This window comes from Tasmannia lanceolata, unplaced genomic scaffold (genome assembly GCF_043159265.1).
Source record: "Tasmannia lanceolata isolate RefF3 unplaced genomic scaffold, GAP_Taslan_0.1 ptg000101l, whole genome shotgun sequence".
NCBI classification, from domain to species: Eukaryota; Viridiplantae; Streptophyta; class Magnoliopsida; order Canellales; family Winteraceae; genus Tasmannia; species Tasmannia lanceolata.
The window spans coordinates 490,001-505,000 of record NW_027518778.1 but is presented as its reverse complement, the minus strand read 5'-3'; positions in this window follow the sequence as shown (position 1 = coordinate 505,000).

Below are 15,000 nucleotides of genomic sequence, written 5' to 3'. Positions count from 1 at the left end.
CACGGGCAAACAAGTGACGCCATGGCCTACTCGCCCACCGCCCTCTATATTGCCTAACCTTGGCAACCATGGTCCATTCCCCACTATATGCCATGGCCTTGTGCCCATGGTCTTCACAAGACAGCATCCAAGAGGCCTGAAAGGCCAAGGGAGCCCAACCCAGCAATGCCCAGCCAAGGCCAGGCATTCCAGTGCCTACCCGGGCAAAAACGCCCAAAGCATGCCCCATTCCTTAGCCTATCCAGGCAAAAACGCCCTAAACCAGCCCATTCCAGTGCCTATCCGGGCAAAAACGCCCAAAGCATGCCCATTCCTTAGCCTATCCAGGCAAAAACGCCCAAAACCAGCACATTCCAGTGCCTATCCGGGCAAAAACGCCCTAAACCTGCGCATTCCAGCGCCCCGCAGCATACCACCCTCCTATAGGGTTTGCGCAACCAACCCGCCTAACCACCAGTGGCAACCAAAGGTGCTGTTAGCGACGACTTCTGAAGACGCAACGAGACGCGACGGGTTTGCGCCCAGACGCGACGGGACGTGCGGGATCTGCGCCCAGCCATGCCTACACCCGCCGACTTGCTGCGGGAGCTGCTCGCCCAAGCATGCCTAGCTTGCGAGGCCTGCGTGCAAGGCTAGTGTGCAAGGCTCGTGGGCAAGGCTAGTGCGCAAGGCTAGTGCCCAAGGTCTGTGTGCAAGGCTAGTGCCCAAGGCTAGTGCGCAAGGCTAGTGCCCAAGGCTAGTGAGCAAGGCCTGTGTGCAAGGCTAGTGTGCAAGGCTTGTACGCAAGGCTAGTGTGCAAGGCTGGTGTGCAAGGCTTGTGGGCAAGGCTGGTGCGCAAGGCTAGTGCCCAAGGGTTGTGTGCAAGGCTAGTGCCCAAGGGTAGTGCGCAAGGCTCGTGCCCAAGGCTAGTGCGCAAGGCTTGTGTGCAAGGCTAGTGCGATGGGCCAGTGCCCAAGGCTTGTGAGCAAGGCTTGTATGCATGGCTTGTGTGCAAGGCTTGTGTGCATGGCTTGTGCGCAAGGCTTGTGTCCAAGGCTTTTGTGCAAGGCTCGTGCGCAAGGCTAGTGTGCAAGGCTTGTGCGCATTGGCAGGTAGCCCACCACCATGCACGATCCAAATGCCACTCAAGCGACAACACGGTGCCAAGCCGGGCATGGTGTGCACTCAAAACCAATCAACGGACAGAGGTCATGCGTCATGGGGGGGATCTAGCAAGGCCATGGGGAAGGTCATGGAGGACCTTGGAAGCAAGCGCAAGACGAGAGCGAATCGAACAAGGGGCCAGGACGGGGCCTTGTGCCCATGGTCTTCGCAAGACTGCGTCCAAGGCGCCCGAAAGCCCAAGGGAACCCAAACCCGGCCGACACTTGCAATCGCACATGCTCTCTGCAACACACCATCAATGCCGCCCAACGGGGCCAGCACGAGCAGTCATCCGCGGTCCCCTGGCCCTGCGCACGTTTGTCTTTGAAACCGAGCATCAATGCCACAGAAAGTGCTGGGGCGCCAGCTGGAGCCATCATCCGCGTTGCCATGGCTCGCTTGGCCTTGGCTTGCCAGTCCCCGACACGAGCAATCGCGCATTTTCTTTGCAACCGACCATCAATGCCGCCCAACGAGGCCAGCACGAGCAGTCATCCGCGGTCCCCTGGTCCTGCGCACGTTTGTCTTTGAAACCGAGCATCAATGCCACAGAAAGTGCCGGGGCGCCAGCTGGAGCCATCATCCGCGTTGCCATGGCTCGCTTGGCCTTGGCTTGCCAGTCCCCGACACGAGCAATCGCGCATTTTCTTTGCAACCGACCATCAATGCCGCCCAACGAGGCCAGCACGAGCAGTCATCCGCGGTCCCCTGGCCCTGCGCACGTTTGTCTTTGAAACCGAGCATCAATGCCACAGAAAGTGCCGGGGCGCCAGCTGGAGCCATAATCCGCGTTGCCATGGCTCGCTTGGCCTTGGCTTGCCAGTCCCCGACAGGAGCAATCGCGCATTTTCTTTGCAACCGACCATCAATGCTGCCCAACGAGGCCAGCACGAGCAGTCATCCGCGGTCCCCTGGCCCTGCGCACGTTTGTCTTTGAAACCGAGCATCAATGCCACAGAAAGTGCCGGGGCGCCAGCTGGAGCCATCATCCGCGTTGCCATGGCTCGCTTGGCCTTGGCTTGCCAGTCCCCGACACGAGCAATCGCGCATTTTCTTTGCAACCGACCATCAATGCCGCCCAACGAGGCCAGCACGAGCAGTCATCCGCGGTCCCCTGGCCCTGCGCACGTTTGTCTTTGAAACCGAGCATCAATGCCACAGAAAGTGCCCGGGCTCCAGCTGGAGCCATCATCCGACGTGCCATGGCTTTGGTCCCATGGTCTTCGCAACCGAGCATTCGTGACACCCGACGGGGCCAGGACACCAACCCTTCCGACACGAGCATTCGCGCATGTTCTTTGGCCACACAACGGCGCCAGCACGAGCAAAATCATCAGCGGTGCGGTGGCCTTGCACGGCCTTTTGTCTTTGGAACCAACCATCAGTGCCACGGGAAGTGCCGGAGTCCCGGCATCCGCGGTGCCAAGTCATTGCGCCCTTGGTCTCTGCAGCGGGGCATGCCGGGCACTCCCAACCATTGCAAGCAAGCAAGAAAGAAACTAAGTAAGTAAGTAAGTATTACATATAGGGGCGGGACATGCGGGGAGTTCTGCGAAACGTGCACTACGGGGCACACGCGTACCTACCGGGGCATACAGACCCCTATTGGGGCACACGTGTGCATATCGGGGCATACCGGGCCTATCAGGGCACACGCGTACATACCGGGGCATACCGAGCCCTACTGGGGCACACGTGCGCATATCGGGGCGTACCAAGCCTATCGGGGCATTCGCATGTATCCCAAGGCATACCGAGTCTATCCGGGCATACGCGTTCATACCGGGGCGTAACGGGCCTATCGGGGCATACTTGGGCATATCCGGGCAAAAAATGCCCAAAACTTGCGCAACCTTGGCAACCGTGGTCCATTCCTCACTATATGCCATGGCCTTGTGCCCATGGTCTTCACAAGACAGCATCCAAGGCGCCTGAAAGGCCAAGGGAGCCCAACCCAGCAATGCCCAGCCAAGGCCAGGCATTCCAGTGCCTGCCCGGGCAAAAACGCCCAAAGCATGCCCCATTCCTTAGCCTATCCAGGCAAAAACGCCCAAAACCAGCCCATTCCAGTGCCTATCCGGGCAAAAACGCCCAAAGCATGCCCATTCCTTAGCCTGTCCAGGCAAAAACGCCCAAAACCAGCACATTCCAGTGCCTATCCGGGCAAAAACGCCCTAAACCTGCGCATTCCAGCGCCCCGCAGCATGCCACCCTCCTATAGGGTTTGCGCAACCAACCCGCCTAACCACCAGTGGCAACCAAAGGTGCTGTTAGCGACGACTTCTGAAGACGCAACGAGACGCGACGGGTTTGCGCCCAGACGCGACGAGACGATGCGGGATCTGCGCCCAACCATGCCTACACCCGCCGACTTGTTGCGGGAGCTGCTTGCCCAAGCATGCCTAGCGTGCAAGGCCTGCGTGCCCAAGGTCTGTGTGCAAGGCTAGTGCCCAAGGCTAGTGCGCAAGGCTAGTGCCCAAGGCTAGTGAGCAAGGCCTGGGTGCAAGGCTAGTGTGCAAGGCTTGTATGCAAGGCTAGTGTGCAAGGCTGCTGTGCAAGGCTTGTGGGCAAGGCTGGTGCGCAAGGCTAGTGCCCAAGGGTTGTGTGCAAGGCTAGTGCCCAAGGCTAGTGCGCAAGGCTCGTGCCCAAGGCTTGTTCGCAAGGCTTGTGTGCAAGGCTAGTGCGATGGGCCAGTGCCCAAGGCTTGTGAGCAAGGCTTGTATGCATGGCTTGTGCGCAAGGCTTGTGTCCAAGGCTTTTGTGCAAGGCTCGTGCGCAAGGCTAGTGTGCAAGGCTTGTGCGCATTGGCAGGTAGCCCACCACCATGCACGATCCAAATGCCACTCACGCGACAACACGGTGCCAAGCCGGGCATGGTGTGCACTCAAAACCAATCAACGGACAGAGGTCATGCGTCATGGGGGGGATCTAGCAAGGCCATGGGGAAGGTCATGGAGGACCTTGGAAGCAAGCGCAAGACGAGAGCGAATCGAACAAGGGGCCAGGACGGGGCCTTGTGCCCATGGTCTTCGCAAGACTGCGTCCAAGGCGCCCGAAAGCCCAAGGGAACCCAAACCCGGCCGACACTTGCAATCGCACATGCTCTCTGCAACACACCATCAATGCCGCCCAACGGGGCCAGCACGAGCAGTCATCCGCGGTCCCCTGGCCCTGCGCACGTTTGTCTTTGAAACCGAGCATCAATGCCACAGAAAGTGCCGGGGCGCCAGCTGGAGCCATCATCCGCGTTGCCATGGCTCGCTTGGCCTTGGCTTGCCAGGCCCCGACAGGAGCAATCGCGCATTTTCTTTGCAACCGACCATCAATGCCGCCCAACGGGGCCAGCACGAGCAGTCATCCGCGGTCCCCTGGCCCTGCGCACGTTTGTCTTTGAAACCGAGCATCAATGCCACAGAAAGTGCCGGGGCGCCAGCTGGAGCCATCATCCGCGTTGCCATGGCTCGCTTGGCCTTGGCTTGCCAGTCCCCGACACGAGCAATCGCGCATTTTCTTTGCAACCGACCATCAATGCCGCCCAACGAGGCCAGCACGAGCAGTCATCCGCGGTCCCCTGGCCCTGCGCACGTTTGTCTTTGAAACCGAGCATCAATGCCACAGAAAGTGCCCGGGCTCCAGCTTGAGCCATCATCCGACGTGCCATGGCTTTGGTCCCATGGTCTTCGCAACCGAGCATTCGTGACACCCGACGGGGCCAGGACACCAACCCTTCCGACACGAGCATTCGCGCATGTTCTTTGGCCACACAACGGCGCCAGCACGAGCAAAATCATCAGCGGTGCGGTGGCCTTGCACGGCCTTTTGTCTTTGGAACCAACCATCAGTGCCACGGGAAGTGCCGGAGTCCCGGCATCCGCGGTGCCAAGTCATTGCGCCCTTGGTCTCTGCAGCGGGGCATGCCGGGCACTCCCAACCATTGCAAGCAAGCAAGAAAGAAAGTAAGTAAGTAAGTAAGTATTACATATAGGGGCGGGACATGCGGGGAGTTCTGCGAAACGTGCACTACGGGGCACACGCGTACCTACCGGGGCATACCGACCCCTATTGGGGCACACGTGTGCATATCGGGGCATACCGGGCCTATCAGGGCACACGCGTACATACCGGGGCATACCGAGCCCTACTGGGGCACACGTGCGCATATCGGGGCGTACCAAGCCTATCGGGGCATTCGCATGTATCCCAAGGCATACCGAGTCTATCCGGGCATACGCGTTCATACCGGGGCGTAACGGGCCTATCGGGGCATACTTGGGCATATCCGGGCAAAAAATGCCCAAAACTTGCGCAACCTTGGCAACCGTGGTCCATTCCTCACTATATGCCATGGCCTTGTGCCCATGGTCTTCACAAGACAGCATCCAAGGCGCCTGAAAGGCCAAGGGAGCCCAACCCAGCAATGCCCAGCCAAGGCCAGGCATTCCAGTGCCTGCCCGGGCAAAAACGCCCAAAGCATGCCCCATTCCTTAGCCTATCCAGGCAAAAACGCCCAAAACCAGCCCATTCCAGTGCCTATCCGGGCAAAAACGCCCAAAGCATGCCCATTCCTTAGCCTGTCCAGGCAAAAACGCCCAAAACCAGCACATTCCAGTGCCTATCCGGGCAAAAACGCCCTAAACCTGCGCATTCCAGCGCCCCGCAGCATGCCACCCTCCTATAGGGTCTGCGCAACCAACCCGCCTAACCACCAGTGGCAACCAAAGGTGCTGTTAGCGACGACTTCTGAAGACGCAACGAGACGCGACGGGTTTGCGCCCAGACGCGACGAGACGATGCGGGATCTGCGCCCAACCATGCCTACACCCGCCGACTTGTTGCGGGAGCTGCTTGCCCAAGCATGCCTAGCGTGCAAGGCCTGCGTGCCCAAGGTCTGTGTGCAAGGCTAGTGCCCAAGGCTAGTGCGCAAGGCTAGTGCCCAAGGCTAGTGAGCAAGGCCTGGGTGCAAGGCTAGTGTGCAAGGCTTGTATGCAAGGCTAGTGTGCAAGGCTGCTGTGCAAGGCTTGTGGGCAAGGCTGGTGCGCAAGGCTAGTGCCCAAGGGTTGTGTGCAAGGCTAGTGCCCAAGGCTAGTGCGCAAGGCTCGTGCCCAAGGCTAGTTCGCAAGGCTTGTGTGCAAGGCTAGTGCGATGGGCCAGTGCCCAAGGCTTGTGAGCAAGGCTTGTATGCATGGCTTGTGCGCAAGGCTTGTGTCCAAGGCTTTTGTGCAAGGCTCGTGCGCAAGGCTAGTGTGCAAGGCTTGTGCGCATTGGCAGGTAGCCCACCACCATGCACGATCCAAATGCCACTCACGCGACAACACGGTGCCAAGCCGGGCATGGTGTGCACTCAAAACCAATCAACGGACAGAGGTCATGCGTCATGGGGGGGATCTAGCAAGGCCATGGGGAAGGTCATGGAGGACCTTGGAAGCAAGCGCAAGACGAGAGCGAATCGAACAAGGGGCCAGGACGGGGCCTTGTGCCCATGGTCTTCGCAAGACTGCGTCCAAGGCGCCCGAAAGCCCAAGGGAACCCAAACCCGGCCGACACTTGCAATCGCACATGCTCTCTGCAACACACCATCAATGCCGCCCAACGGGGCCAGCACGAGCAGTCATCCGCGGTCCCCTGGCCCTGCGCACGTTTGTCTTTGAAACCGAGCATCAATGCCACAGAAAGTGCCGGGGCGCCAGCTGGAGCCATCATCCGCGTTGCCATGGCTCGCTTGGCCTTGGCTTGCCAGGCCCCGACAGGAGCAATCGCGCATTTTCTTTGCAACCGACCATCAATGCCGCCCAACGGGGCCAGCACGAGCAGTCATCCGCGGTCCCCTGGCCCTGCGCACGTTTGTCTTTGAAACCGAGCATCAATGCCACAGAAAGTGCCGGGGCGCCAGCTGGAGCCATCATCCGCGTTGCCATGGCTCGCTTGGCCTTGGCTTGCCAGTCCCCGACACGAGCAATCGCACATTTTCTTTGCAACCGACCATCAATGCCGCCCAACGAGGCCAGCACGAGCAGTCATCCGCGGTCCCCTGGCCCTGCGCACGTTTGTCTTTGAAACCGAGCATCAATGCCACAGAAAGTGCCCGGGCTCCAGCTGGAGCCATCATCCGACGTGCCATGGCTTTGGTCCCATGGTCTTCGCAACCGAGCATTCGTGACACCCGACGGGGCCAGGACACCAACCCTTCCGACACGAGCATTCGCGCATGTTCTTTGGCCACACAACGGCGCCAGCACGAGCAAAATCATCAGCGGTGCGGTGGCCTTGCACGGCCTTTTGTCTTTGGAACCAACCATCAGTGCCACGGGAAGTGCCGGAGTCCCGGCATCCGCGGTGCCAAGTCATTGCGCCCTTGGTCTCTGCAGCGGGGCATGCCGGGCACTCCCAACCATTGCAAGCAAGCAAGAAAGAAAGTAAGTAAGTAAGTAAGTATTACATATAGGGGCGGGACATGCGGGGAGTTCTGCGAAACGTGCACTACGGGGCACACGCGTACCTACCGGGGCATACCGACCCCTATTGGGGCACACGTGTGCATATCGGGGCATACCGGGCCTATCAGGGCACACGCGTACATACCGGGGCATACCGAGCCCTACTGGGGCACACGTGCGCATATCGGGGCGTACCAAGCCTATCGGGGCATTCGCATGTATCCCAAGGCATACCGAGTCTATCCGGGCATACGCGTTCATACCGGGGCGTAACGGGCCTATCGGGGCATACTTGGGCATATCCGGGCAAAAAATGCCCAAAACTTGCGCAACCTTGGCAACCGTGGTCCATTCCTCACTATATGCCATGGCCTTGTGCCCATGGTCTTCACAAGACAGCATCCAAGGCGCCTGAAAGGCCAAGGGAGCCCAACCCAGCAATGCCCAGCCAAGGCCAGGCATTCCAGTGCCTGCCCGGGCAAAAACGCCCAAAGCATGCCCCATTCCTTAGCCTATCCAGGCAAAAACGCCCAAAACCAGCCCATTCCAGTGCCTATCCGGGCAAAAACGCCCAAAGCATGCCCATTCCTTAGCCTGTCCAGGCAAAAACGCCCAAAACCAGCACATTCCAGTGCCTATCCGGGCAAAAACGCCCTAAACCTGCGCATTCCAGCGCCCCGCAGCATGCCACCCTCCTATAGGGTTTGCGCAACCAACCCGCCTAACCACCAGTGGCAACCAAAGGTGCTGTTAGCGACGACTTCTGAAGACGCAACGAGACGCGACGGGTTTGCGCCCAGACGCGACGAGACGATGCGGGATCTGCGCCCAACCATGCCTACACCCGCCGACTTGTTGCGGGAGCTGCTTGCCCAAGCATGCCTAGCGTGCAAGGCCTGCGTGCCCAAGGTCTGTGTGCAAGGCTAGTGCCCAAGGCTAGTGCGCAAGGCTAGTGCCCAAGGCTAGTGAGCAAGGCCTGGGTGCAAGGCTAGTGTGCAAGGCTTGTATGCAAGGCTAGTGTGCAAGGCTGCTGTGCAAGGCTTGTGGGCAAGGCTGGTGCGCAAGGCTAGTGCCCAAGGGTTGTGTGCAAGGCTAGTGCCCAAGGCTAGTGCGCAAGGCTCGTGCCCAAGGCTAGTTCGCAAGGCTTGTGTGCAAGGCTAGTGCGATGGGCCAGTGCCCAAGGCTTGTGAGCAAGGCTTGTATGCATGGCTTGTGCGCAAGGCTTGTGTCCAAGGCTTTTGTGCAAGGCTCGTGCGCAAGGCTAGTGTGCAAGGCTTGTGCGCATTGGCAGGTAGCCCACCACCATGCACGATCCAAATGCCACTCACGCGACAACACGGTGCCAAGCCGGGCATGGTGTGCACTCAAAACCAATCAACGGACAGAGGTCATGCGTCATGGGGGGGATCTAGCAAGGCCATGGGGAAGGTCATGGAGGACCTTGGAAGCAAGCGCAAGACGAGAGCGAATCGAACAAGGGGCCAGGACGGGGCCTTGTGCCCATGGTCTTCGCAAGACTGCGTCCAAGGCGCCCGAAAGCCCAAGGGAACCCAAACCCGGCCGACACTTGCAATCGCACATGCTCTCTGCAACACACCATCAATGCCGCCCAACGGGGCCAGCACGAGCAGTCATCCGCGGTCCCCTGGCCCTGCGCACGTTTGTCTTTGAAACCGAGCATCAATGCCACAGAAAGTGCCGGGGCGCCAGCTGGAGCCATCATCCGCGTTGCCATGGCTCGCTTGGCCTTGGCTTGCCAGGCCCCGACAGGAGCAATCGCGCATTTTCTTTGCAACCGACCATCAATGCCGCCCAACGGGGCCAGCACGAGCAGTCATCCGCGGTCCCCTGGCCCTGCGCACGTTTGTCTTTGAAACCGAGCATCAATGCCACAGAAAGTGCCGGGGCGCCAGCTGGAGCCATCATCCGCGTTGCCATGGCTCGCTTGGCCTTGGCTTGCCAGTCCCCGACACGAGCAATCGCGCATTTTCTTTGCAACCGACCATCAATGCCGCCCAACGAGGCCAGCACGAGCAGTCATCCGCGGTCCCCTGGCCCTGCGCACGTTTGTCTTTGAAACCGAGCATCAATGCCACAGAAAGTGCCCGGGCTCCAGCTGGAGCCATCATCCGACGTGCCATGGCTTTGGTCCCATGGTCTTCGCAACCGAGCATTCGTGACACCCGACGGGGCCAGGACACCAACCCTTCCGACACGAGCATTCACGCATGTTCTTTGGCCACACAACGGCGCCAGCACGAGCAAAATCATCAGCGGTGCGGTGGCCTTGCACGGCCTTTTGTCTTTGGAACCAACCATCAGTGCCACGGGAAGTGCCGGAGACCCGGCATCCGCGGTGCCAAGTCATTGCGCCCTTGGTCTCTGCAGCGGGGCATGCCGGGCACTCCCAACCATTGCAAGCAAGCAAGCAAGCAAGAAAGAAAGTAAGTAAGTAAGTATTACATATAGGGGCGGGACATGCGGGGAGTTCTGCGAAACGTGCACTACGGGGCACACGCGTACCTACCGGGGCATACCGACCCCTATTGGGGCACACGTGTGCATATCGGGGCATACCGGGCCTATCAGGGCACACGCGTACATACCGGGGCATACCGAGCCCTACTGGGGCACACGTGCGCATATCGGGGCGTACCAAGCCTATCGGGGCATTCGCATGTATCCCAAGGCATACCGAGTCTATCCGGGCATACGCGTTCATACCGGGGCGTAACGGGCCTATCGGGGCATACTTGGGCATATCCGGGCAAAAAATGCCCAAAACTTGCGCAACCTTGGCAACCGTGGTCCATTCCTCACTATATGCCATGGCCTTGTGCCCATGGTCTTCACAAGACAGCATCCAAGGCGCCTGAAAGGCCAAGGGAGCCCAACCCAGCAATGCCCAGCCAAGGCCAGGCATTCCAGTGCCTGCCCGGGCAAAAACGCCCAAAGCATGCCCCATTCCTTAGCCTATCCAGGCAAAAACGCCCAAAACCAGCCCATTCCAGTGCCTATCCGGGCAAAAACGCCCAAAGCATGCCCATTCCTTAGCCTGTCCAGGCAAAAACGCCCAAAACCAGCACATTCCAGTGCCTATCCGGGCAAAAACGCCCTAAACCTGCGCATTCCAGCGCCCCGCAGCATGCCACCCTCCTATAGGGTTTGCGCAACCAACCCGCCTAACCACCAGTGGCAACCAAAGGTGCTGTTAGCGACGACTTCTGAAGACGCAACGAGACGCGACGGGTTTGCGCCCAGACGCGACGAGACGATGCGGGATCTGCGCCCAACCATGCCTACACCCGCCGACTTGTTGCGGGAGCTGCTTGCCCAAGCATGCCTAGCGTGCAAGGCCTGCGTGCCCAAGGTCTGTGTGCAAGGCTAGTGCCCAAGGCTAGTGCGCAAGGCTAGTGCCCAAGGCTAGTGAGCAAGGCCTGGGTGCAAGGCTAGTGTGCAAGGCTTGTATGCAAGGCTAGTGTGCAAGGCTGCTGTGCAAGGCTTGTGGGCAAGGCTGGTGCGCAAGGCTAGTGCCCAAGGGTTGTGTGCAAGGCTAGTGCCCAAGGCTAGTGCGCAAGGCTCGTGCCCAAGGCTAGTTCGCAAGGCTTGTGTGCAAGGCTAGTGCGATGGGCCAGTGCCCAAGGCTTGTGAGCAAGGCTTGTATGCATGGCTTGTGCGCAAGGCTTGTGTCCAAGGCTTTTGTGCAAGGCTCGTGCGCAAGGCTAGTGTGCAAGGCTTGTGCGCATTGGCAGGTAGCCCACCACCATGCACGATCCAAATGCCACTCACGCGACAACACGGTGCCAAGCCGGGCATGGTGTGCACTCAAAACCAATCAACGGACAGAGGTCATGCGTCATGGGGGGGATCTAGCAAGGCCATGGGGAAGGTCATGGAGGACCTTGGAAGCAAGCGCAAGACGAGAGCGAATCGAACAAGGGGCCAGGACGGGGCCTTGTGCCCATGGTTTTCGCAAGACTGCGTCCAAGGCGCCCGAAAGCCCAAGGGAACCCAAACCCGGCCGACACTTGCAATCGCACATGCTCTCTGCAACACACCATCAATGCCGCCCAACGGGGCCAGCACGAGCAGTCATCCGCGGTCCCCTGGCCCTGCGCACGTTTGTCTTTGAAACCGAGCATCAATGCCACAGAAAGTGCCGGGGCGCCAGCTGGAGCCATCATCCGCGTTGCCATGGCTCGCTTGGCCTTGGCTTGCCAGGCCCCGACAGGAGCAATCGCGCATTTTCTTTGCAACCGACCATCAATGCCGCCCAACGGGGCCAGCACGAGCAGTCATCCGCGGTCCCCTGGCCCTGCGCACGTTTGTCTTTGAAACCGAGCATCAATGCCACAGAAAGTGCCGGGGCGCCAGCTGGAGCCATCATCCGCGTTGCCATGGCTCGCTTGGCCTTGGCTTGCCAGTCCCCGACAGGAGCAATCGCGCATTTTCTTTGCAACCGACCATCAATGCTGCCCAACGAGGCCAGCACGAGCAGTCATCCGCGGTCCCCTGGCCCTGCGCATGTTTGTCTTTGAAACCGAGCATCAATGCCACAGAAAGTGCCGGGGCGCCAGCTGGAGCCATCATCCGACGTGCCATGGCTTTGGTCCCATGGTCTTCGCAACCGAGCATTCGTGACACCCGACGGGGCCAGGACACCAACCCTTCCGACAGGAGCATTCGCGCATGTTCTTTGGCCACACAACGGCGCCAGCACGAGCAAAATCATCAGCGGTGCGGTGGCCTTGCACGGCCTTTTGTCTTTGGAACCAACCATCAGTGCCACGGGAAGTGCCGGAGTCCCGGCATCCGCGGTGCCAAGTCATTGCGCCCTTGGTCTCTGCAGCGGGGCATGCCGGGCACTCCCAACCATTGCAAGCAAGCAAGAAAGAAAGTAAGTAAGTAAGTAAGTATTACATATAGGGGCGGGACATGCGGGGAGTTCTGCGAAACGTGCACTACGGGGCACACGCGTACCTACCGGGGCATACCGACCCCTATTGGGGCACACGTGTGCATATCGGGGCATACCGGGCCTATCAAGGCACACGCGTACATACCGGGGCATACCGAGCCCTACTGGGGCACACGTGCGCATATCGGGGCGTACCAAGCCTATCGGGGCATTCGCATGTATCCCAAGGCATACCGAGTCTATCCGGGCATACGCGTTCATACCGGGGCGTAACGGGCCTATCGGGGCATACTTGGGCATATCCGGGCAAAAAATGCCCAAAACTTGCGCAACCTTGGCAACCGTGGTCCATTCCTCACTATATGCCATGGCCTTGTGCCCATGGTCTTCACAAGACAGCATCCAAGGCGCCTGAAAGGCCAAGGGAGCCCAACCCAGCAATGCCCAGCCAAGGCCAGGCATTCCAGTGCCTGCCCGGGCAAAAACGCCCAAAGCATGCCCCATTCCTTAGCCTATCCAGGCAAAAACGCCCAAAACCAGCCCATTCCAGTGCCTATCCGGGCAAAAACGCCGAAAGCATGCCCATTCCTTAGCCTGTCCAGGCAAAAACGCCCAAAACCAGCACATTCCAGTGCCTATCCGGGCAAAAACGCCCTAAACCTGCGCATTCCAGCGCCCCGCAGCATGCCACCCTCCTATAGGGTTTGCGCAACCAACCCGCCTAACCACCAGTGGCAACCAAAGGTGCTGTTAGCGACGACTTCTGAAGACGCAACGAGACGCGACGGGTTTGCGCCCAGACGCGACGAGACGATGCGGGATCTGCGCCCAACCATGCCTACACCCGCCGACTTGTTGCGGGAGCTGCTTGCCCAAGCATGCCTAGCGTGCAAGGCCTGCGTGCCCAAGGTCTGTGTGCAAGGCTAGTGCCCAAGGCTAGTGCGCAAGGCTAGTGCCCAAGGCTAGTGAGCAAGGCCTGGGTGCAAGGCTAGTGTGCAAGGCTTGTATGCAAGGCTAGTGTGCAAGGCTGCTGTGCAAGGCTTGTGGGCAAGGCTGGTGCGCAAGGCTAGTGCCCAAGGGTTGTGTGCAAGGCTAGTGCCCAAGGCTAGTGCGCAAGGCTCGTGCCCAAGGCTAGTTCGCAAGGCTTGTGTGCAAGGCTAGTGCGATGGGCCAGTGCCCAAGGCTTGTGAGCAAGGCTTGTATGCATGGCTTGTGCGCAAGGCTTGTGTCCAAGGCTTTTGTGCAAGGCTCGTGCGCAAGGCTAGTGTGCAAGGCTTGTGCGCATTGGCAGGTAGCCCACCACCATGCACGATCCAAATGCCACTCACGCGACAACACGGTGCCAAGCCGGGCATGGTGTGCACTCAAAACCAATCAACGGACAGAGGTCATGCGTCATGGGGGGGATCTAGCAAGGCCATGGGGAAGGTCATGGAGGACCTTGGAAGCAAGCGCAAGACGAGAGCGAATCGAACAAGGGGCCAGGACGGGGCCTTGTGCCCATGGTCTTCGCAAGACTGCGTCCAAGGCGCCCGAAAGCCCAAGGGAACCCAAACCCGGCCGACACTTGCAATCGCACATGCTCTCTGCAACACACCATCAATGCCGCCCAACGGGGCCAGCACGAGCAGTCATCCGCGGTCCCCTGGCCCTGCGCACGTTTGTCTTTGAAACCGAGCATCAATGCCACAGAAAGTGCCGGGGCGCCAGCTGGAGCCATCATCCGCGTTGCCATGGCTCGCTTGGCCTTGGCTTGCCAGGCCCCGACAGGAGCAATCGCGCATTTTCTTTGCAACCGACCATCAATGCCGCCCAACGGGGCCAGCACGAGCAGTCATCCGCGGTCCCCTGGCCCTGCGCACGTTTGTCTTTGAAACCGAGCATCAATGCCACAGAAAGTGCCGGGGCGCCAGCTGGAGCCATCATCCGCGTTGCCATGGCTCGCTTGGCCTTGGCTTGCCAGTCCCCGACACGAGCAATCGCGCATTTTCTTTGCAACCGACCATCAATGCCGCCCAACGAGGCCAGCACGAGCAGTCATCCGCGGTCCCCTGGCCCTGCGCACGTTTGTCTTTGAAACCGAGCATCAATGCCACAGAAAGTGCCGGGGCGCCAGCTGGAGCCATCATCCGACGTGCCATGGCTTTGGTCCCATGGTCTTCGCAACCGAGCATTCGTGACACCCGACGGGGCCAGGACACCAACCCTTCCGACAGGAGCATTCGCGCATGTTCTTTGGCCACACAAAGGCGCCAGCACGAGCAAAATCATCCGCGGTGCGGTGGCCTTGCACGGCCTTTTGTCTTTGGAACCAACCATCAGTGCCACGGGAAGTGCCGGAGTCCCGGCATCCGCGGTGCCAAGTCATTGCGCCCTTGGTCTCTGCAGCGGGGCATGCCGGGCACTCCCAACCATTGCAAGCAAGCAAGAAAGAAAGTAAGTAAGTAAGTAAGTATTACATATAGGGGCGGGACATGCGGGGAGATCAGCGAAACGTGCATTACG